Here is a 22,837-nt window from a genome sequence, read left to right as displayed (position 1 = left end):
CATCCACCATGAAGTTTTTTATTTTTGTCTTGATTAATTAATGAATGTGGTTCTAAACTGTCTCTTTTTTACTGTTGTATAGTATTCCACTGCAGAAATATACTAGGATCCATGTTTTTCTCTTCTTTTTTTTAAACATTTTTTATTGATTTATAATCATTTTACAATGTTGTGTCAAATTCCAGTGTTCAGCACAATTTTTCAGTTATACATGAACATATATATATTCATTGTCACATTTTTTTCTCTATGAGCTACCATAAGATTTTGTGTATATTGCCCTGTGTTATACAGTATAATCTTGTTTATATATTCTACAATTTTGAAAACCCATCTTTCCCTTCCCACCCTCTGCCCCCTTGGCAACCACAAGTTTGTATTCTATGTCTATTAGTCTATTTCTGTTTTGTATTTACTCTTTGTTTTTTTGTTGTTGTTGTTCTTGTTTTTGTTTTTTAGATTCCACACATGAGCGATCTCATATGGTATTTTTCTTTCTCTTTCTGGCTTACTCCACTTAGAATGACATTCTCCAGGAGCATCCATGTTGCTGCAAATGGCGTTATGTTGTCAGTTTTTATGGCTGAGTAGTATTCCATTGTATAAATATACCACATCTTCTTTATCCAGTCATCTGTTGATGGACATTTAGGCTGTTTCCATGTCTTGGCTATTGTAAATAGTGCGCTATGAACATTGTTTTTCTCTTCTTGATGGACATTTTGGTTGTTTGGGAATTTTTTGTTTTACAAACAATGCTGTTAGGACAGTCTTCATGTCTTCTTGTGTACCTGCCACATGGACAGCCTTTCTCAACCAGGGCTCCTCCTCTGAACAGCAGAACAGAGAAGATAATCAGAGTAACTCTCAAGCTCCCATGGATGACATATAACCAGCACCACTCTAGAGTCTCAAATAAGTAGTTAATTCATTCCATACAATGATGCCTGAGAACATTAGAGCTTAATTCTCTGAATAAATGGTTGAGAAAAACTGCTGGGATATATTGTAGGAGAGGAACTTCTGCTGGGTTTGTACAATTTCGAATTTACTTGATGGTGCCAAACGCTCTTTGAAGTGGTTGTGCCAGTTCATACTCATACCAACAAGGTAAGAGATCCACTGCTCCACAGTGGTGCCAATCAATGGCACAGAGTTTTTAAACGCTTGTTACTCTAAAGGGAGTAAAATAGTATCTCAGTGCTTTGAACTTGCATTTCCATGATTACTTAGAAGAAAAAGCTTTCTTTTCTTATTTTCATGGACCATTTGGGTTCCCCTCATTGTGAATTTCCTGTTCAGTTGTTGGTCTATCCATTTCTCAATTGGATATTTATCTTTCTTCTATCAATCGGTAGTCCTTCTTTACATATTTTGATAGTAATCCTTTATTGGCGATATGCATCATGGCAAATATTAATTAAAGTAATCTTTTATAGTGAATTTTAGGAGATTCTGGGTCCTGATGAAAGGCTAATGCAGGGCAAAAAGAGAGGTTTCCCAGAGACATGTGGGTTACAATTCATTCCATAGACAAATACTGCATATCTTAGATGGATTAGACTCTGTGGGGAGAGTCTAGGGATATGGAAATAAATAAGACAGAATCTCTACCTTTAAGGGATGTGCAGTCTGAAGGAGGACACAGACAAATTACCACCTAAATTCTCTTACAAGCCTATCAGTACCATCATGGTTAGCAAAACACTACATGTTTTACCACAGTGGTGCCACTTGAGGTTAAAAGGGATAAAATGTTTCTGGGGGTCATAATTCATGATTTAAGGAAGAAGAGCAATGGGGAAAGTGTCTCCCCAGGTGTCAGGTCCCAGTTCCAAGGGTGTGGCCAGTTCAGGGGTGCGGCCATACCTGGCATCCTCTAGTGCTAACACACCTGGCAGGACCAAAGGCCTCCTCAAAATTACATTCGTCTAAGTATATATGTGTTCTTTGTTCCCTCACACCTCTGTAAACACGGCTTTTTGCTCCTGTCCCACCCAGCTGCTCCCTGCAACTGTGTGTATAGAGACTGTCACAACAGCACTTGTCAGGAACTGCAGCAGAGCAAGCCATGACAGCTGGTGGCGCGAGGAGCCCAGGCATCTGCCTTTTGCTCTCTGCCGGGCCTCCCTGAATAATGTGAGGTCTTGTGTACACAAGCATGACGCTACTGATCTGCCAACACTGGGCCCCAAGCTCTGGGTCCTTTTTTTTTTTTTTAATAGCTGGGGTTTGCAGTTACACTAGCCTGCTCACCCACTGTCACTGCATTCTCCCTGGGTCCAGGGAGCACGTTTACACTTGGTTATATGTGCAAAGAGCCCTGGAGTCCCTACCTGGAAATGGAGGGTTTGGAAGGTGACAGTCACACACTGGCTGGGTGGCCATGGGGAAGTCATTCAGCCTTTCTGAATATCTTTCCTCCCCTGTCTCTCAGGATAGACACATAAAATTGTCTTTTCTAATTGTTTTGTGCACTATAAAGTGTGAAGCAATAGGAGAGATTTTAAATTATTTGCAAAGATAGAGCAGCGCTGCCCTTGACCACGGAAGGCACAGTTCTAAGGGGTCCGTTAATTCCATCTTGTGGTTTCTGAGCCCACATACCTGCGGCCTGACACAAATGGGTATGAACTCTTTTCCCTGGACAGCTGATGCACTCAGCCTTCATGGGCGACTCTTAAGATGGCAACCACGGCTGCTCCTCAAATACACAGAATCGTGGACAGTTAGACCCGAAGGGGCCTTCCCATTATCAGTGGAATGACCAGGATGGGTTAACTCTGTGGCCTCCAAACTTTCGTTCACATACTTCAAGCCGTAATTTCCAGCACACCTTTTCAATACATGCATACTGATTCACTTATAAACGAACAGACATGTACCAATGCTAATATATAACATGTATTGTAAAAACATCACACAGTTAGAAATCTTGAAAGTTCAAAGAAAGTTCTAACAGGCTCTTCCTGTAGTACAAAGCAGATCCATTTTGCCCATCGCATGAGAGTACGTGCCCGGAACTCTGCAGTCCCCTGGACAGAAGAGGAAACCGAGGCCCAGAGAGATGGAGTGATTTGCTCGGAGCCACACAGCTAATTGGTGACACAGCTGACACACTGGTCCAAGCGGGACTGCTGCTTCCTGACGACGTGTGGGACCCTGGAGTTGACCCCTCGTTGCAAATCAACTCAATGGAATGTCACACTTTTCCCATTTTGTTCTTAGTTTATTCCTGATGCATTAAGAGCCTCTCCCCCCTCTTTCTATCTTAAAGCTCTTTCTGTTTTTCTTTTAATTTCTGAGAACAGACCTGAAAGAGTGAGTACACATTTCTTTCGCAGAACAATGCGAGAAATAATAGAGCGGGTACATATGTCACAGATGAAAATGCTATATTTATGCCTCATTGTAATCCATTCATTGCTTTATGGATCCGGAGTCCCCTTGGGAGTGTCACAAATCCACATAATGTTCCTGACTGCCGGATCTGGCATTTGGATCTCTGATTTAGCTGTCAGATATGTAAAATCACATGTAGCCAGACAACTCCCTGGGGACCCCACAGCTGCGCACACCGAGGAGCCAAGTCATTCCAGCAAGGCCGGCACTGATGATGCTCAGAGAGCGCCCAGGAGCGGCCCCTTCGCTGCCCCGTCTAACGCTAAGTGTGGCTCGGAGGGCTCGGTGGGGTGACTCCAGGAAAGCTCTCTTCTTGGGGACTTTTCCACACCCAGCACAGGTGACTTTCAAAGGGATCGCAGCCCCGTCAGACAGACCACAGCCCGAGACGTCAGACCGGAGGCCTGCGCACTCCTTCACCTTCCTTCGGCACCCGAGCTCCTTTACACGGCGGCCACGCTCCCGGGCCCCCACGCAGGCCGTGCAGACAGCTACCTCAACATCCTCTCCTGTGTCTAGACTGGTTCTAACCCGTTGACAGAACATGTAAACAGACACAAAATACATTTTAAAAGAAAAGTAAGCTGGCAGGTGAGTTACTGTTCTCCTCAACACCAGGGGTGCTCCAGGGGGAATTATTTTATTGGGTAAAAAGCTGAAGAAAATTGCCTCTTCATTCCCTTCCAAATCTACGGAGAACAAGAAGCTAGAGTCCGAGGCCTGGATTTAAATCTCCCTCTGCACATGAAAGGTCAAGAAATACTTGTTAAATTGTATAAGCGATTTCGCTTTTCTGTGCTCACGTCTTATCTGTAAAATGGAAGGACAATTACTGTCATTCCAGGGTTGTTGCAATGATCCACACTTAATAGATATTTATGTAAATAAACGATACAGCAAAATTGAAAAAGAAACAAGAAATGTCTACTGTTTTAATCAGCTAATGCTTTGAGACCCTTAAAAGTGGATCCTACACCAGAGATTTCGATCAAGCCTCGTAGCTCATCACCATTTCTGGGCACAACAAGCCTGGAAGTCACTGCTGTCCCCTTAGGTCCCCTCCTGAGAATGATGAACTGAGATGCTGATTGGTCTCAGGTTAAGTGAATGCTCACTGAGTCATACCCTGCCTGTCCACTGTTTCAAATCCTTTTGGCCTCACCTCGTAATCCTAGGCCCTTCCTCAACAACCCACCTGTGCAGGTTTCTGCCAGCACAACCTCATCACCGTGCCTCACCTTAAGCACTTTCCTCAAGCCCTTCACGTCCATCCCTGGACACCTCTGACTCTATGAAGTCTGCAGAACCCACCCTGTACCACACACAACCCAGCGGTGCAGGACAGTGGAGAACTTATGGGACAAGCCTTGGCCAGTGGGGGATGGGAGCTATCTGATAAATGGATGTCCCTTCATCGAGCAGGTCTGAGACGTGTTCCATCAGCCTGGCAGGGAGTTCTGGGAAGTAAGTCTCCAGTTGCTCTGCTTGTGGCCAAATCAATGCATCTGTGTATGGAATCTCCCTCCCTCCCTGTCTCAGCCCTGTTTCCTGGGACCTGCCGCTGAATAAACCACTCACCAGGCCTGTCTCAGGCCCTTCTTTTGGGGAGCTTGGGCCAAGGCACCACCACGTGCCGGGCACTGTCACAAGCTACCGCATTTTATCCTCTAGAGGGGTCGGCAAGTATGACCTGGGGGCCCAATCCTGCCCCTCCGCCTCCTACTGTGTAAATGAAGTGTGCTCTTGGAACACAGCCAGGCTCATTCATTCTCTACTGTCTACGGCGGCTCACAGACCACAACGGCGGGTTGAGGGGCTGTGACAGAGAGCGTACGGTCCGCAGAGCCTCACATATTTACGATCCGGCCCTTTATAGAAAAAGTCCGCCAGCCCCTGCTCCGAGATGTTACACCTGGGGCGCCTGCATGAGACGTTGGGGTGCAGATTCTCACCCCCAGCCTCGACCATGCTGCACTGCAGGGGGGCCGCAGGAACTCCACCTGTGATGGGGCACAAACTCAGCGCCCACCGCAGACAGGCAGGGGACAAGGTGAATAAGCAGGACAGATCTGTCATTTTGGCACACATGCAATTTTGTGATATTAAGAATAAGTAGGAAGAGTGTTCTATGAGCAGATGTGCTCTTGTCTGTATTTCCTGAAACAGGCCACTCTCGCCCCTCTTTGGCTTTTCACTGTGTACAGACATAGACACAGGGAACTCAGGTTTGACAATGAGGCCAGAAAGCAGGCTGGATGGCCACCACACCAGGCCTCAGGGCTGGGCCGACAGAGGGCGAGTAGGGGTCACCTTGGGGAGCCTACCCTGTATACAGGGGGCAGCCTTCACTCAGCTCCAAGCAACTATCGCCAGGTGGCAATTGTGGGCCTTGGGGGCCCTGGATGCCAGGCCTTGTGATCTGTTTTTAAAAGGAAACAGACTTTTGAATCTCCTCATTTTGAAGGTATTTTTTTTTATTATTATTATTACCCATGGGTTAAACAAGGCGAGACTTCAGGCCAGATTCCATCCAAGAGACACTGATACATATTTTGGTTTTCATTTTTATATTTGTTGCCCCTGGCTAAGCTGTAATTAAAATAGTAATAAAAAAAAAAAAAGTAGGAAGATCCAGGGCTGTTATTCCATAGGAGGGCCTGGGTACAGCTGTGAAATGTTGAAATATATCTGTGCCAGTTGGTTAAACAGACACTGCCCCCTGCCCCATCCCCCCCCAGGTCCCCCCCCCACCTACTCCCTTCCCCAGGACCCAGAGGACTCCCCCGCGCCCGCTTCCAGAGCCCCCTGGGGCAGCAGCAACCTCCTCTGGCTCTGGCCCTGCCATCAGGGATAGCTGGTGCCCGTGCCCTCCAGGTGGGCAGATTATTTATTCCAACGCTGTACTAGTCACAGGTTCTGCCTGTGGCCAGAGCTTTGGCTGCTCCATTTGCCCTCAGAGCTGGCTGGAGAGGGCAGGGCTGACTGGGCTGTGCCACCCGGAGTTGACTTTAAATTGACCAGAGTCCTGATTCCACATCCTTTCTCTCCCTCTCCCTTTTTTGGGACTCTGTTCTCTTCTCTCTCCCTCAGGCTTCCAAGTCCTCCCTAAAGCTCCGAAAGAAACATGTCACACCCGAGGCCTCCTCTTCACAGCACAGTAAAAGAATCCCACCTGCTCTAACGCGCTGGACTTCAGTCTGAGCTCTGTTACCCACGAGCACGTGGCCGTGGGCGAGTCACTTCTTTCCGAACTCAGGTTTTCATTTGCCAGTCAGGAGTAGTGGGCCCAAATCCACAGGGCTTTCTGAGGCCCTAGTGGACCAGGTGTGTGAAGCGCGTGCACAGAGTGAGATTATAGAAAACGTAAGTTGGCCTCTGGCCCCAGCTCCTGGCACAGAGGTCCTAAAACCTTTGTCATCTCCTACGTGATAAGAGCACTGGGAGCATCTTTTGTTCTAAAGAGACAATGCTGGGAGGCTCCTGGAGGAGCGCTAGTCATCCAATGACCAAGCCATGATTAGAAGCTTGGAATTTTCACCTAGACCCCTCACTTGTCCAGAGAGGAAAGATGGGCTAACTGATCATGCCTACATGAAGAAATCACCATAAAATTCCAACAGCCTGGGGTTCAGAGATCTTCCAGGTGGGTGAACACACCCACAGCAGGAGGGTGACACACTCCAACTCCATGGGGACAGGCGCTCCTGCCCTCAGGACCTCCCAGACCTCGTCGCCCTGCGTATTTCTTCACCTGGCTATTCTCTGTGGCCTTTATCATATGCTTTAATTAACTGGTAAATGTAAGCAAGCAATTCCCTGAGTTCTGGGAGCTGCTGTAGCAAGATAACCAAACCCAAGCAGAGGATTGTGGGAACCTCCCCTCTACGGCCAGTTGGTCTGAAGCACAGGTGACAACCTGGGCTGGCGGCTGTCACCTGAAGTGGGGTGGCAGCACCTGCGAGACTGAGCCCTCCACTTGCAGGATCGGACACCACCCCCAGGGAGACTGCCAGAACTGAGTTAAACTGCAGGACGCTCTGCTGCTGTCACAGAGAACTGCTTTGTGTGGGGGGAAATCTTCCACATATTTGGTGACCAAAAGAGTCAGAAGTGTGAGTGTTTTATGTAAATAGTAAAGGAGACACAGGAGAAAGACTCACAGGAGAAAGGAATGGGGTTTTTCTAATACAGCACCCAGCAAATTACAGACCTGTCTCCCTCGTTCCCGAGCGTCCCCTGCGTGGGTCTTGTCAGTTTTAACCAGAGTCAGTTCCTTGAACTAAAGGGAGTGAGTACTAATGATCAGTTCTTCCCTGGATCTCCATGAGGAGGCCAATACCCTTATTTTATAACCCAAGGCACTATGTCCCTCTCCACCGTGCACTTACAGCATTTTTAAACTGTGTGTTTATTGCTACAATCCTTCAGTTAATATCTGCTTCTCTGCCTGCCTGTGTAAGTTTCATGAGATCAGGTCTGTTTCTATCGTATCCCCAGCGATGTAATGCGGCAAGGGAGGGAGGGAGGTGCCGAGTGCTGGCAGCCAGGTGTGGGAGGAGGCATTTTCTGGATATGGCCTTTCTCAGGACCCTGGCTCTTGTACTGCTGGGACTTGTGGAGAGAAGGGGAAAGGATATTCCACTCCCTTCTCCTCCCTCCTCCAGCGCATTCAGCTCCTGGCCTTATCGCACCTCTGTCTCTGCTGGTTAAGGATAATTTGTGGGCGTATTCGTAGAAACAATGGTTTGCATTTCCAAAGCCCAGGCATGGGAAGAGTAGGGGCAAAGAAGATACAAGCCTGGCTGAGGCCCAGCCCTGCCCGTGCTTCTGCCGTTCTAAGGAGCAGGAGAAGGAATGGACTTTGGGCTTCAAGGGTCTAGACAAGCTCAGAGGACTCTCCAGATTTTCTTCAAACGCTGGATATTGCACATAGACAGGCTCAATTCACAGGCACCCTTCAGAACATGGATAAGCAATATTCAGATGGGTCTCTCTCAGCTCTCCAGAGACTAGACCCGATCTTCAGACTTTAACCCAAGCCAGACAGTCAACCCCACACCCTGAGCCCCATCCTGCAAGCTCACAGATGATCAGTCGGCTTCTCAGAACATTAGTCTTAGCAGAGGTCTTTGTCAATTACCACGAACTCTCTTTAGCCTTAAGCCTCCCAAGGCCAAGCCCAGGCAGAAGAAGGTGCATTATGAGTGGAGCCCATGCTGGTACCAGCCCACCTAGAACAGCTCGTTCTGCTGAAAATGCTTTATGGAGGTATGTTTTTCAAAAACGGCGAGAGAATGAAAAGTCTGCCCCAATAAATGATTTACCAGTGTTACAAGAGTTAAAAAAAGAATTGCTTGTATCTCCAAGCCAAGGTTTATGGAAGCCTAAGAATTTCCCTACCACCCCTCCTCCCCACAACACAGCACAATTTTCTAGCATCCGGATCAGAACAGTTATCTGAGTCTGAGCAGTCACACCAGTTCCCAGAAGCCAGCTTCCCAGTGGACCACACTGCATGGGGACACCATGCTGACTTTTATTTTACACTCACAACTTGGGACAGGATTCCTGTTTGGGGTTATCTATTAGACAGGCCAGTGTTCTGTCTATTGCTGCTGCCCTGCACAAGCATTGGCACACTGATGAGGACAGAGAGATACGAAAGAAAGGTCTGGTCCTCTTTCAGCAAACGTTATAGTCGGGGGGATACAGGATCAACCCAGAGATGAATAGCAACCCGGAGACAGGGCTGAGTTCCAAATGGGTGGAAGAAGCAATGACTGTTGAGGGGGTTCATGGGTGGGAGTGACCACTGCTAGGAAAACTCCCCTCCTGTGATCATTAGTTACCGGACTGAGGCCACGTTACATATGCAAAGGCAACACTCCAACAAATCTTCTGTGTCCCTGTACTAAGCACAAAAGCCAAAGCTGAGTATAATCTGTGGTGGAGTGAACACTGATGAGTATAATCCAGCGTTCCCTCCAGTATGTCCCTTTATTTCAATAGTAATTAGGATGTCCTATAGAAATTTTTTTAAAAACATTATGATCACCTTTCTGCATCAGCACTTCCTCATCTGTAACACAAGGAGACGGAACTAGGTAAACTCTATGATGTCTCAGAGCCATGAAAAAGGTTTTCTTTTTGTTTCTGACAATAAAAGGTAATGTAGATTCTCATTGTAAAATAATTAAGACAATACAGAAGAGTATTAAAAAAGGGAAATTCTTCCAAGATCCTGCCATCTAGAAATAGCCACTATTAACTTTTATATGTATATTCTTTGAGATACTTTTGCAAATAGTTTTTCCCCTTTTTTACAAAAATGTGACTGTACTTTACATAATCTATTAACCCTTCAAAATCATATATATTGTGGTTGTCTGTCCAGGTGAGTGTGTAGATACAGTGATTTTTCATTTTCAATGACTACATAGCTTTTTACTGAGCAAATCCATTTAGATTGCTTTCAATTTTCACTATTAAAAATAAGACATCGATAAATACCAGCTGACATATATCTTTGTCCACTTGTCCATTTATTTCTTTAGGATTCATTTTAATTCCTGGGCCAAAAGTTCTGTGCATTTCTGATGCAAGATGACACACAGACTATAGCAAGGCTGCCGTCCTTCCAGGTCCCGACAGCCGAGCCTGCAGGTGCCCATTCCTAGGGTGTCATCTCTAGGCGTTATTGTTCTTCTTTATCTTTGCCAATCAAATGGTCGAAAAGTAGGAACCTTTATTTTTGTAACTGACTCTTATGACTCAAATATCATTCATTGGCTAACATGATGCCTAGCAGACATGTGACATGCAGTAAGTACTCATTAATTTCCATGGGCCCTGTTAATTACCAGGCTGAGCATGTAAGGGAAAGCTGAGAAGAAACCTGTGGTTTTATTATACGCAGAGGTATATGGTATTGTCTTTTTTTTTTAGTCTTCTACTTGTTTGGATTTTAGTCCCATCTTTTTTTAAAATGTATTATTCCTTTAGCATCAGATCTTAATGCTGTTGTTTTCTTTTCTGATAACCACTTCTAATTTTTCTTTTCTTTTCATATGTGTCATATATGTTGCCTTAAATTCTAAGACAGAGACTAGGTGGGCGAATGAACGAATCAGTAAGATAAGCCTGACACTGGGTGCTGGTGCTGGTGGTGCAATGATGCTGTCACGTCATGGGACCCCATCACCCTCTTCTGTAACATGAAGATAGCATCACTCCTTGGCCCTCTCTTTCTCATAAGTGTAGAGAGGGTTGGGTGGCCAGTTCAAAGGCCCTTTCCCAGATATCTGGCACAGAAGGAGACTTGCCTGCATGGAATCCAGATGGTACTGGGAGAAACAGTGGAAGGGTCCTAGGCACTGTTGAGATGGAAGTAGGGGGTGCTGTGGGGCACTAAGGGAGGGACTACAGAGCAAAACTGTGGACCCTGAAGGAAGTGTCCCAGATAGGTATGAAGCTTATTTCTGGGCTCGAAGGGTACTAAGCTGAAGGGAACACTTCTTGGTGAAACTAAGGGGTGTGTCCATTAAGTGTCTCCAGGCCAACTCCAGGGCAACCTGACCCTGACGAATTATTAATAAACAGACTCAGCAAAGTGTCAGTGAGGGAGAGTTCTCCCCATCACTGGAAGTATTCAACCACCCTACAGCCCAGGCGGGATGATAAAGAATCTGTTGGGATTCCTATACAAGAGCTTCCTGCATTGTGTGACTAGGGGCCAGAGGTATTTTTCATTACCTTAGAATCTGTCGCTATTTGATCATTCAATTCAGCTCAACAATTAAGTGGGAAGAAAAGGACTCAAACTGATTGTTTTACTTTTTTGTAAGAATTGATTGTTCCATGCGGACAAAAATGTTGATCCCATTTTGCATGTGGAGATAGTCAATTTAGAGGAATTGTTCTTGCTGGCTTGAGCCTAGGGAGACAGAAATTAAATCTGACACTGCAGCAGAGGCTGGCATGTGGGGCAAGTAATGAATCACTGAAATCCTTAGAGTTTTTCCCTTTGGTTCCTTGGCGTTTTGCATTCTGGTAGCTGTGGCAGAGTGGTGTTAATTATTGACAATTCAATAAACATTAAATCAACATTTGTAATTGGTGGTAATTTGATGGTGCAAAATCACCAAGTGATTCTCTCCGTCCAGGGGAATTGTGGGAGGTGTTGGATGATGGGTTGGCTATAAAAAGTAGCCCTGAGAGCAAGGTTTACCAGAGTCTGGGGTGGGCATTCTTCCCTTTGGACTCTCAACTCTAACCAGGAAGAACAGAAGCCAGCAGGAATAATGCCCGTGACCCGCGCTGCATGGGAGATGTTTACAACTGGAAGCATTCATTGCAAGTGCAAACCACCGTTCGTAACTGAGAACTAGATGAAGGGCACAAGGACTGTCTCTGTGTACGTCACATATGCGGGGTAACTTTGGAGAAAATGCAAAGGATGACGCAAAAAGAAAATCAAGAAGTTCAAAATATGAGGGGAAAAAATTAAAACTAGAGTCAAGAGAAAGAGATCAAGAAAATGTGTCACAAAACAAGCCAAGGGGAAGAAATTCTTCATCCTCAGAGGTTCACAGGTAATATGAGACTTGATCAGTGAAGGTGAAGCCCAAGCTTCCAGAGAAAAACATGGAATGATGAGGAGTGTGACCTATCCCTGGTGAATGAGAGCGAATTCCCTAATGGCTTAAGATGAAAGGTGCGCATGCTATGATGCTGGGACTCTGCTGAGAAGTGGAGGGGAGTCCTTGTAGAATGGCCGTGACAATTTCTCAGATGAAGTGTTTGGGATGTAACAGGAATTCTTCCAGATTTTAAAAATTCAGAAACCACATCCATCTTTACTATTCATAGGGGTGTAAATAATGTCACTTGAAGTGACCATAAATACACTTTTAAGGGTTATAAAACTTGAAGCAAGAAACTGAAGGATTTGTAAGCCCAGGTAGTGTTCTCACTGCTCCTGCAAATCGGTATCTGGGATTTAGAAAGAGAGACAGACGTCGAGGAGGTGAGCAGTTGACTGCAGGTGGTGTTGGGGGGCAGGATCTAGATTGCTGGACCACGTTTTAGGATGCCAAGATGATGGAATCTCAGCTGAGAATAGAATGCATTGCATGAAGACAGGAAAGAAAGAATCTGCCCAGAAACTCACTGATTCAATCAAGAGTGCTTTAATAATTCAAGACTGGCAAAATGTTGATGATCTTTTTAGAGTAGACACAGAGACATGCTGATTGCCTCTAAGAAAGGATGCTGGGCCCAGCTGCAAAGAGGGTGGTTACAGACAGCTCCTCCTGTTAACTCCTTCTGGTCAACCCCAGCTTTTGAGTCAAAGCCATGTTCTTCTCAGAGTAGCCCCAGCCAGTGACTGTGGTTTAAGGGCTTAGCCATTTAAACCGAACATGGGTTTGCTCCAGACCTCTCCTTTGGGCTAGCAGAGACTATCAGATGTGCACAGAATTCTGACAGCACTTCTACCCAATCCTGCTTCCCCTCTTTTCCTTTCACAAGTGTGTTTCCTTCTTAACTCCACCTCAGCATCCAATCCCAGAAGTGGTACAGGGAGCAACCCAAGAAAGCAGGCAGTAAGTTGAGGTTTGCACAAAGTCCCCATCTGCAGATGAATGGACTAAAATATGTGATATATCCATACAATGGAATATTATTCAGCCTTGAAAAGGAAGGAAATTCTGACATACGCTACAACATAGACAAACCTGGAAGACATTATGCTCAATGAAATAAGCCAGTCACAAAATGACAAATACTGTATGCTTCCACTTATATGATATAAATGGAGCAGTCAAATCCACAGAGATAGAAAGCCGAATGGTGGTTGCCGTGGCTAAGAGAAGCAGGGAATGGGGGTGGGGGGGTATTGTTTAATGAGTACAGAATTACAGTTTTGCAGGTGAAAAGAGTTCTGGAGATGGATGGATGGTTGCACAACAGTATGAATGTTCTTAATACCACTGAAATATACTCTAAAATATGGCAAATATATATAAAATATATGAAATATACTTTAAAATGGCAAATTTTATGTTATGTATATTTTACGACGATTAAAGATAAATAAGTAATTTTTAACAGATAAGGTTTAGGGACGGGATCACTCACAACTGACTGATAACTGACCACACCCCACATGGTATATGGGTCATGAATATTCTTTGAAACAAAGTTGTAGCCCAACTGCTAACATTTTTACCAGGGATAACTTGAGAGAATACTGCAGTGGATGGGAAAGCCCTGGCTGGTGCAGTCATTCTGATGTTGGAAGTGTGTGTGTGTGTGTGTGTGTGTGCGTGTGGCGAGTACAGTATAGGGGTCAAGGAAACAATGCTTACAAGTCCAATACAGGCTGCCTGCTACTAAGTTTCATTGCCATCCTCCAGAGGGATCGTGGTAAGGCAGGGCAGGTAACAAACAACTGAAATTCTAAGTGTGAAGGCCAGAGGGACGCCCAGGTCCCCGACAAAGAGGCCTTCCTCTCCTGCAGGAGGAGAGCAGAAAAGCTGAAGACCAAGTTCAGAATTTTAATAAGTGGAGCCTCGGCTTCAAAGAGTGCTAAGTCTAGAAATATCTGATATGCCAAGATCAAGGTCCCGATCAGGATAACTTGGGGCTCCGACTCAGGGGACGGGGACAGCTGGGCAGATGCCCCCAGCATTTGGCTCGTCAGCCTCCTCCAACCTCTCCAAACCTGCAGAGAGGCCATCCTTCATGTAAGAGCTAGCACTTCCTCCGGGTGGGAAGACACAAAGGAGGGCTCCTCTGTCAGGGCAACAGCCCCCTCTACGCTTCTCACAACCCAGAATCTGCCCCTGCCACCCCTCTTAAGTAGCCAGGTCACTCTCAGCATATCCCAGCTGGGGACATACTGGGTCTGATAAAGGGGAAAGGGGACTCTACCCCCTAAAGATCAGCGCCCCTCTTAAAGCACTAAACACGCAGGAGTGGTGGTCCCTAACGTAGCTTGGCTTAACTCCCCAGTCTGACCCCTGCAGAAACTGAGTGGGCTGCTGAAGCAGCCGACGTGCCACCCACAAGCCCCTCCGGATGCAGCGTGTGCACTGAATCAGACATCTCTATGATGCTGAGTCCCCAGCAGGGGAAACGTGTGAGCCAAGGGATGCAATCAGGAGTGCCCCCTTTACCTTCATTCCCAATGATCCACTCGGAATCTTTATGCTTTCTGTCCATGGAATTGTGGGCTTTCCAGGATTAAAAGGCAGGATCCCAAAGGTCCCATTCAACCACAATCCAGGGCGACCACTTGGCACTTTGAATTCCAGTGTCCAGTGACCAGCAGGCAAGCAGAGAGGCCACCACCTTGGCACTCATAACTGATCTTGCCCAGCAGGAAGAAACAGAGTTGCTGTCACACAATGGAGGCAGAAGGAGGCACCCACTTGAGTGCCTCCTGGGCCAACCTCACTCAGTTGTGGCTATAAATGGAAAAGTGCAGCAAGTTTGGCTTGAGAAGGGTGTGTTTAACAGGGGACTCTGCCAGCTTTGAGGTGTGTGGTCAGCTGGTATCTTTTAACTGTTAATTCCTTCAGGAAAACAAGAGATCCCAGTCTCCTCAGGATGGCCTCAGACAATGACTAAGTTAGACGGTGGTCCAACGGCCCAGCCATTTCTGCCAACAAAAGACTCCTCTGGAGACAATCTTGGCCCTGGGCTCCTCGTTGAACCATGACAAACTGTCGGATGTGCACCACCGTCTCACAGCTCCCTCTGCCCGGTCCTGTTTCCTTCCATTCCCTTCCATGGTGTCTCTCCCCAATAAGACCTCTGCTCTCCCAGCTCCATCTCAGCACCTGCTTTCTGAAGGAATCAACTGACATACCGCTGAAGCCAAGTGATTCCGGTGTATTAGTAGTAAGTAGTGTTAAATCTCACTGTATTAGTCTCTCTAAAGTATTTTTGAACATTTTCACAATAAAATGTTTCTTAAAAGATAAGAGAACTGAAATGGGGGAAAGAAATGTTTTAAACATAAAGTATAGATGAGGAGAAATAAAAATGCCCAGATAAGTCCATAAAACTAATTGCTCTGAAAATCAGAAGACATAACATAGGAAAAATAAATAAGAGTGAGTAACGTGTCTGGTGATTTTTTTTTTAACCAGAAAGCAACTGAGCAGTGGGGAACAGAAAAAAAAATTGTTCTAATCTTAGAAGTCTTATTTTCATGCTAGTCAGCAGAGCATGAGTAACAAAGTGAACTGGGGGAAATTTGAAAGAAATCCTTACAAGATAGGACAATAAATATGAACTTGTTTCATCAAGCTTGGGAGAGGAGAAATATGTTGATGGAAGCATATGCTCTATTCAAGACACATAAGCCTGTTAGAGGAAGAGATTGACTAGAACTCTAGGCCAAAAGGACAGATATCTTTGTGCAAATCCATGGACCTGTGGGTGGATGTGAGCTGAAAAGCCAAGAGACAAGGGGATAGAATAGAAGGCATATGGTTTGGTACAGGCCAGTACTTCTTAAATCTGGCCAATCATCAAAACTGTTTAGGGGACCTTCAGGATGTAATTTCTTGAGCCCCTAGTAAGTCATGAATTCTAGGATTGGAGTCTAAAATGCGCATGTTTACAACTCCTTAAGCAGTTCTGAGGATCAGTTAGGTTTGTGAATCCCTAATCACAGACAGGGCCACTAAGCCAGGTAAGTTAAAAAGGCAGTAGGTTCCCAACATATTTTTTTAAATGACTCTGAGCACGATTTGGTAATGATGGGGGATTTCAACTCTATAAACATCTACGAAAAGCCTCGTTTGGCCCAAAGCAGAGTAGCCTAAAATGTGCCTTGCTAAATATCCAAAAAGATCAAGCATGCAAAAGGAAAAAATACTGGCCTCAATTTAATTTTGACCTACTAGGATAAAGTAATGTTTATCAGAGAGAATGAGAAAGAAGTCTTAGGGCAAAGGTCACTGAGTTCACATAGTGTGAGCCAACAGGCAAGAAGACAGCATGACTCACAGATAAGATTCGAAGGTAAAGAAAAGCAAAATTCTGAGGCATGAGGAAGGAAGGTCCATTGCACTCAAAATGTTTCAGAAATTTCTCAAACATTCAAATCTCACAATGCAGATACAATTGAGACCAATGATAAAGAGAAAAAAACAAATCTAAAACAAACAACAAAAGCTAGCACACATAACCAGAAACAAACAAAATGAATATGCCACTCCATTGTAGTTCCAACTTGGGCTGTCCATTGGGAGACTTCAACAATATATAAATGCTCCATCACTCCCTGAAGTTGTGATTCAATTTATCTAGGGTGAGAAACCAGCAGAAATCATTTTTTTTAATCTCACCAAGTGATCCCAATATTCACTTATGGTTGCAAAACACTGCACTCTGGAAGCTCAGATTTTAAAGGACAGGATGGGAAGAAGGACACAAATGTCCATCAACAGGTGACTGGATAAAGAAGATGTGGTATATTTATACAATGGAATACTACTCAGCCATAAAAACCGACAACATAATGCCATTTGCAGCAACATGGATGCTCCTAGAGAATGTCACTCTAAGTGAAGTAAGCCAGAAAGAGAAAGAAAAATACCATAAGAGATCGCTCATATGTGGAATCTAAACAACAAAAACAAAAACAAACAAACAAACAAAAACAAAGCATAAATACAGGACAGAAATAGACTCATGGACAGAGAATACAGACTTGTGGTTACCAGGGGGGTAGAGGGTGGGAAGGGATAGACTGGGATTTCAAAATTGTAGAATAGATAAACAAGATTACACTGTATAGCACAGGGAAATATACACAAAATGTTATGATAACTCACAGAGAAAAAAAAGTGACAATGAGTGTGTATATGTCCATGAATGACTGAAAAATTGTGCTGAACACTGGAATTTGACACAACATTGTAAAATGATTATAAATCAATAAAAAATGTTAAAAAAAAAAGAAGTCTGTAAGAAAGACACAGATAGAATTTTATCCAAATGGCCTAAGGCGGGCAAACAAACAAAAACTCAAAAAAAAAACCAAAAAAACTTTCAGCTCTTTTTGGGACTAGTGGGTGATCAGGGACAGGACAGGCAGGCTGTTTGGGAAGAAGTCAAGAGATCTCAGAAGGCTGGAAATGAGTAAATATCCTTCCAATTTTCTAAAATGGATAGAAAATGGATTCTGTAAACTACGGATGATTGAGCTTGATATGGATCTCAGACAAGATTCCAGAATGTATTACTAAAGCGATGTTATAATAGGCACCCAAATGACAAAGAAGTGATTATAGGACCCAGCATGGGTTTACAAGAACACATCCCGTTAGTCCGGCCCATTTCCACCCATCAGTGGGGGGCTGGCAGATAAAGACACTGTTCACTCATTTCCTTCAGGCATCTGGACGATAACAAAACAATTGGTGATGTCTCTAATGATATACTTGTGCTTAAGACAGAGAAAAATGGGTCGGATGCTAGAACATTTTAGTGGGTTATTAAGTGTTCAGAAATCATATCCAAAGAATACTCATTAATGGATTGATGTCAAACCTAGTGAGTTATTCCTAGTGTCCTGGTGATCTGCCAGAGAAACAGTTCACAGCCCTGTGTATGCCTCAATATTTTTGATAGGTTGGAAAGATATGCAAAATCTAAAAATAACTACATTTAATAAGGTTAATAATCCAGCACTTGAGTCCTAAAATCTTACAGTACATGTAGAGGAGAAATTCGATATAAAGGCAGCTGAAATTTTTTAAGAGTCTTGAAAGCTTGAGTCAACAATTAACCCAATACCAGTTAAAAGCAATGTGGCTGCAAAAAACTGAAAGTGACCAACTCTGACTCTAATAAAAGTAGAGAATCTATAACAAAGTCAGGGTGGGGGTGGATTTTCAGTCTGTACTGTGTGCTGCTCCGATCATATCTGAAATTTTGCAATCATTTCTGGGTTCCACATTTTAAAGGTGAGATATATAATCTGAAATATATTTCAGGGAGAACCACCAGCAAGGTGAAGGAACATAAAACCAAGCTATTCAAAGAACAAATGTACGAATCACCTTGCTTACTAAGAAAAGACATAGAAGGATAAGATGTCTGTCTTCAGATAATTGAAGGACAGTCTTATGCAAAAGAAATTAAACTTAACTTGTGTGTTCCAAAGTGCTTAAACTAGAACAAGTACCTGGAAGCCTTGGGAAGGCTGAAAGGCTTTCCGTATGTAGAACCAAACATTAGCAATAAGCTATCCAAAAACGGAAGCAGCTTCCTCAGGAAGCTGAGTTCTCCATCGCTGGTTATATTAGGGCAGAAGTAGGGTGCTCACTACCAGGGATGTTTTACAGAAAAATCAGACATCAGAGAAAACGGAATGACCTTGGAGGACATTTAGATCCTGATAGATCATGGTGCTAAGAATACAGAATAGACTTGTAGAGCAAGAATCACATTATCTCCTAAAGACCACAGATTCAAAGGTAGGAGTGCATACATCTCCTACAGACATGCCTCCGATCCATTCCTTGAAAAATAATGGTTCTGGCCTTATTTTACATTATTACTCATTTGCCTCTTTTCTGCTGGGGGTCTTTAAAAACCATCATCTCTCACTGTATTAAGCATGTCTTATTTTCTGTATTCTGATGCTGTAACATCTGGGGCCTTTCTGATCACGGAGGCACTGCTCTTTGCACGATTAGCCAGTTCCTAGAGATAGTAAACAACTCAAGGCAAGCTCACTTTTCAAATGCAACCCAACCAGTCCAGAGCCCAGACCTCTAACTACAGCCTTTATTGGGCTCTCATACTCTGGCCCACTATCCATCTACCCTAATTATCCCAGGGCCAGGTCCCAGACAACGAGGGCCCCAGAGCCCATCAAAATTATTCAAAGCATCCAATCTTAAGTCCGCTTACCTGCTTTGCTCACTCCTTCTTGTGAAACCACTATAAAGGCTATGCCTACATTTCTCCCATTCCCTCTGCCTCCTGCCAACCCTGGTGCTTCCGCATGTGGCCCTGCAGGCATGCTGTGCCTCTGGTTTCTAAGTAACTGTGAATATAAACTTCTTCCTTGAAGACTGGTACTTCCATGTCTCTGTGTATCTTACCAACCTGGTTAAAACAAATCCTGGGTGCCCTTAAAACAACCAACCAACTTATTTCCCTGATTCCTCTCTACCCTTCTTTAGTCTTAGTCTCTACACAACAGCCAGAGGGAATTTGCCAAAATATGTATCAGAACTCATCACTCCCCAGATCCTTCAGTCACACTTAGAATAAAATCCAAGCTGTCTCCATGCCCACCACATTACATATTCTCGACCCTGCCTGCAGCTCCAGGTCCTCTGGCTGAACCCCTAACCATCTCTGCTCATCGGCTCTGCTCCAGCCATGCTGGCCTTCAGCATGCCATGCTCCCTACCGCCAGGCGTTTGCACTTGCTGCTCTCTCGTACCCAGATCACCACATGACTTACTTCCTCTCAACAGGTCTCTGCCCAGGTTTCAGAACTCCTGCCACCACCATGTCTGAATACTTTCCTGTATCCATTTTTCTCTACCATTTATTCTGCTTTCTTTCTTTCTTTTTTTCCAGATAAGAAGATACAGGAGTGAAGAGCTGTGAATTGGATATCACATTCTTCTGGAGTCTCCCCTCAGACCCAGCTCACTCTGATGACAAATCCCAGACCTGTGCCCAGACGTGACTGCATACATCTCTTCCCAACTCTGAGTTCAGCGACATCAGGGCAGGACTTGGAAATCAGCCACTGGGGGAGTATTTACATCATGAAGTCAGCAGATGCTACAAATCAAAGGGTGTGTGTGTGTGTGTGTATGTGTGTATGTAGAGGCTTACCAGCCCACCATTCCACATACCACTGGCTGCCTCCCCAAGAGACGAGAGATGGAATGGCAAGCCTCATGCCCTTCCCCTCTCTCCAGTAACTGCATTTAGGATAAGGCACAGCACACACTTGTCTTCCCTCACGATTCCCTCCAGAGTCATTATCATCTGTCAAGCAGAACTTTCATTATGAACATTTTCACTCCAAAGAGGCACTAAACTGCCAAAGTCAGCTGATGCACAACTCTGTGGTCACGTCGTACACAGACTGATCCAGCATTTCTTCACATCTGCTGGCTCCTTCCCCGAATTCTCAGCTCCCAGCTCCCAAGCTCTTTCATCCCTCCCAGTCCGGATGAAGTCCCTGCTCCTGGTGTCAGAGTTAGACTTAGACTTAGACCCACATTGAATCCTGGCTTCGTCTCTATAGCGTTCCCTCATCATCTATAAAATGGGGATTGTGGTAACACTCAACCACATAGACGTGGTTTGAGGATTGAACTTTGAGACGTACGTAAAGCACGCAGCAGTCCCTGGCGTGAAAGCAGAGGTGGCCACTGTTCCGCACTCTCTTGACAAGCAACTCTGGACACTACACCAACTCCCGGGGGCTGCCTGCCCTGTCCAGGAATAAGATAAATGGTGTAAGTGCCACTCACCACCCCACCTCCTCGATGTTGCTCACATCACTCCCTCATTCTGGAAGGCCTCTCTCTATCTATTGAAGTCCTATATGTCCTTCAAAACCCTACTCCAACACTGCTGCTACGTGGAATCTTTGCTGCTCCTCCCATTTACAGTTAAACTTCAACTTCTTTGCTATCTGAGAGGCCACTGGGCGACTCAGATGGCAACCCCACCCTTCCCCACCCCATCTTCTTCACTTTCCCCAAAAGGTGGATAGATCTCCACTTCTTCGGGCTCAGGTGTACAAAAGCATCGTTACAAGTGTAAATGTGTGCGGAGAGGGATTCACATTTTCCCACGTGGCTGCATCTTCAGTCAGTTCCCAGCATGGGGTGATCAGAGCACTGTAAGGGCTCCTAGAGGCCATGTACTGACCTGCACCTTCCATAGATGATGAAACTGAGGCCTAGGGAGCCACTTTCCAAACGTCACATGGCTGGACTTAGAATCAGGATGCTGTGACTACCTGCCCGATGTTCTGTCCACCCTGCCAGGTTCCTAGATTAGGACGAAGCCCAGCAGAGGCAGATTGAGGGACAATGGCTTGAGCATGGAGGGTTTCCAAAGGCTGGTAGGGCTGCCAGGAGGGCAGTATAGCCAGGGCAACATGAGGACATGGGTGCAAGGGAGGGAAGACAATCAGGCAAAGGGCTCAGCAGAGTTTCCAGAGCCAAAGTCCTGGAGAGCAATTATCTACTTGCCTCATCCTGTTGTCCGTAATTTTGCAACCTCCCTACCCACCCCCTTGGCCCAGCCACAAATGGCCACACGCAGAAGGCATCAGCCTGGGAGCCTGTCATCACTCTATTATTTAGGATGTGGGCTTTTTCCATTTCCTGATAGCTGCATGGGTCCTGTCCTTGGAAGAAATCCTGAAGTCTAAAATAGCCGCCCCCAGCTAGCCACCTCTCCTCACTCTCTGCTCCTTTCGTGCTGCACGTTCTTCAGCTTCAGGGTGCCTCTCATCACTTGAAATAGTTAGTCATTCACTCATTCATTCATTTTCTTGTGTACTGTCTGCTCCCCCATTGGAGGAAAAGTTTGAGGGTTAGGGACTTTATCTTCTCCTAGGATGTACTAGGTGCTCAATCCATACTGGTTGAATGAATAAACAAGGGTCCTAGCCATATCATACTATACTGTTAGATATTTGTTTTTTTTCCCCCTTCCTACTTTCTTGGGGGTTTCATTCTGCTGTTCTTTTTTACGTCTTAAGTGTAATTCTTGGCTCAATAATTTTGATCTCGCTTTTCTAATACAGGCATTAATTTAAGTATATTCAGTCCCAGGTATTTTCAAATTTTCATTAGGATTTCTTTTTTAACCCATAAGTTATTTGGAAGCATGTGTGTATCCTACATGTATATGTTTAATACCCAAGTGAATGGAGATTTTCTGTATTTTATTTAACATTATTGATAACTCAACTTATTTGTGGTTTGAGACCATAATGTGGGTGAGTACAATATTTTGGAACTGAGTTTTATGGCCCAGCATTTGAACAATCTGCATTAATGTTTCGTGTGTTTTGAAAAATAAGGTTATTTTCTCCTACAGCTTTGTGCCACGTTCTAAGCAGGTCCATTTGATCAAGGTTGTTAATTGTGCTGATCAAATCTTCTACATCCCTTCTTCTGAATGAGTTATTATTTGTTTGTTTTTCTCTTCCACTTATGGACTCTAGTTTCTTGAAAGCTAAAGGTCTTCTACTCGTTAGTGTTTACTTTTCCTTTTAAATAAGGCAAGAACCTTATCTTTCTTTAACAGTGATCGAGGCTCTCCCATCTCACGTACCGCTGTTCTGTAATACACAAATATTATATAAATGCTAAACATAATAGCAAATATACCCAGTGGTGATTCTAACACAGCATTTCTT

At 44.7% G+C, this 22,837-nt stretch overlaps 1 long non-coding RNA gene across 1 annotated transcript in view; it reads right to left on the bottom strand.

Moving 5' to 3' along the window:
• Positions 1 to 386: 386 nt before the first annotated feature.
• Positions 387 to 22,837, bottom strand: part of LOC116284461 (uncharacterized) — a 319,987-nt gene continuing 297,536 nt past the window's right edge. The window contains exon 7 of the long non-coding RNA XR_012062355.1: positions 387 to 830. This is a non-coding gene — a long non-coding RNA (uncharacterized lncRNA). The remainder of the gene's footprint in view (positions 831 to 22,837) is intronic.

The sequence above is a fragment of the Vicugna pacos genome, chromosome 20 (genome assembly GCF_048564905.1).
Source record: "Vicugna pacos chromosome 20, VicPac4, whole genome shotgun sequence".
In the NCBI taxonomy this organism is placed as follows: Eukaryota; Metazoa; Chordata; class Mammalia; order Artiodactyla; family Camelidae; genus Vicugna; species Vicugna pacos.
The sequence above is the reverse complement of the archived record's forward strand: the minus strand, read 5'-3'. Positions and strand labels throughout refer to the sequence as shown.